Below are 2618 nucleotides of genomic sequence, written 5' to 3' on the forward strand. Positions count from 1 at the left end.
CCATGATGCACAGCGACAGGTCTCAAAGCAACAAGGCCAGATACCTCTAAAACTGTGAGTAGAAAGAAACCTTTCCTGTTTATAAAGGATCTCTCTCCATTATTTTGTTACAGCAGTGGAGAAAGAGCCAAGCGGGTGCTGCATGCTAACTAACCGTTTCCTTGGGGACTGAGATGTATCATTGGATGGGGCAGCATTGACCTCAGGCCTTGTCAAGATTGGGCACACCTGGCACTCAGCAGGTGCTTAATTATAACTCCTGGGAATAATTAGTTTTAAAGGACTCTAAAAAGGAAAGAGTTCTGGCCCATCCCAAGTTCAAGGCCAGTGGCCTGGGGGAACCTGCCAGTAACCAGACACTCCTCAATTCCCTGACATGGATAGGAAGAACCAGGCCTTGTCTTGGGAGCCCCATAGTGAGGCTCCACAGGGTGAGAGCTGCCAAACCTCTGCTGCTCTGTACAAAGGACCCTCCACTGCTGCCCATTAGGCATGGCAAGTCTGGCTTGCCCTACACCTGAGAGAGGCAGGAGATAGAGAGCCGGTACAGGGAATAAGGAGTGAGCATGCTAGACTTAAACGCAGAGTTTTCAAAGGACTCCACACATGAGGGCCTGTCTCCCTCTCTATTATAAAAGCAAGGAGTCAGGGATGTGGTCAGAGCGGGGTAGGAAGGATGGTGGGAAAGACCAGGGAACCCACTTCCAGGTCCCCACAGCTAACTGCCTCCTCTGGGTGACAGCAGATCCTGTCTTCCTCCTCCAGTCTGAAGGAAGGCAGGCTTCACCCAGGTACCCAACCATGTCCCTCACAGTAAGGACATCAAGGCTGAGGGTAACCATCTTCGGGGCTAAGACAGTCTACCCTGGGGGTAGGGACTGTTCCAACTCTGTGTTCTTTTTCCTTTTGCATCTGCTATGCTGGGATGGAACCCAGGCCTGTGTGTGCAGTGCTCCACTGAGCCATCAGCCCAGCCCTTGCCACTCTGCCTTCAGGAGCACTGGAGGAGGACATGCTGACTGTGAGCTGCCGGGGAACGGCCGGCTGGACCTGTCACTTGGTCATCAAGCAGCTCTTCTGCTCACAGGCCATGAGATCCCAGATGCAAGGACACAGCCTTAAGAAAACTCCCCTGCCCCAGCTGAACCACACACGGAACTGCATACAGCACAAGAAAGCCACAGCATGACCCCCGAAAAATGGATTGGTTCTCCCTGAGTTCCGGATGTGGCAGGGGTGCCCTCCTAGTACTAACACGAGGTATGTCCACACAAGGGATGGACATAGACAACCATAGAAAGACCCATCTCCATGACAGGACTGTGAGGGGAGGGACTACCTCAGAGTGAATTTTCAGCTTACTGCCTCCCCTGCCTCCAATGTCACTGTTAAGTCTGGCAATGGCTACATAGTAGGAAACAATCCAGACTGGTCTAACCACTGAAAAAAAATGTGTGGTGAGAATAATGGAAATTTCGGTTTCACACACATGCACGCACACACAGAGATTAAAAGAGTATGTTTTCATTTTAATCCCAGGTATGCGATATGGATTGCTTCAGATGGTCTGCAGCAGGTGACTATGATTTGCCTCAGGCTGTAGCAGAGGTGCGGTTTTGCCAGCTGCAGATACTTTGTGGCTGCAGATACTTTCTGATTATGTGCCATTTGGAATTCTGGGAACTAACTCTTCAGAAGGTATAAAATAGCTAGGGCCCTCAGAGGAAGGTTGGTGGGTAGTGCTTGATCATAGTGCTTGTGATTGTCTTGCTCAAAGAAGAAACACGAAGTTAGATTCAGGGGCTGGAGAGATGGCTCATTGGTTAAGAGCACTGACTGCTCTTCCAGAGATTCTGAGTTCAATTCCCAGCAACCACATGGTGGCTCACAACCATCTGTAATGAGATCTGACACCCTCTTCTGGTGTGTCTGAAGACAGCGACAGCTACTACAGTGTACTCATAAAGTAAATCTTTAAAATAATATTTGAATGAATGTTATTTTAAAAATAGAAATTAGATTCAGATCTTTCTCTCTCTCCCTCTCTTTCTCTCTCCGCCCCCTCCCTCCTTCATTCTCTCCTCTCCAGTTAGGGGGTAAAAAAATCAGAGGGATAAATGGTACAAAAGATAAGAGCCCACAATGCAGCAAAGACCAGCTCCTGGGTCACCAAGGAGTCGCCCCAAAGGTCACATGGGCCCAGGATTTCTGGCCAAATCCCATATGAATGGTAGTTTCTGTCTTTTTTTTTTTTTTTTTTTTTTTTTTTTTTTTTTTTTTTTTTTTTTTACTTAATTTCCTTTTTACACTTTGAGGGTTGAAATCCTGGTCACAGGCATGCTCTACATCCTAAGCTCCCTGGGTACCAACTTTCAAGGTTTGTTTTGTTCCTATGTCATCATTTCCCACAAGAGGTATGGCAACAAACTAGCAGAGTGGTTTGTGGGACCATGGTCAACTCAGGCCCAGAACCCACTAACCTGCTCCTCTCTTTCTCACTGTTAGAACCGCAGTACACCATCTCTCAACCAGGAAAGCAGAGGGAAGTGTGGAGGAGCATCAGGTACAACTGACCTTGAGATTGTCGGGGTGCTTGTGTGTCCAAGCCAGAAGCATGG

This window comes from Mastomys coucha, unplaced genomic scaffold (assembly GCF_008632895.1).
Source record: "Mastomys coucha isolate ucsf_1 unplaced genomic scaffold, UCSF_Mcou_1 pScaffold3, whole genome shotgun sequence".
NCBI classification, from domain to species: Eukaryota; Metazoa; Chordata; class Mammalia; order Rodentia; family Muridae; genus Mastomys; species Mastomys coucha.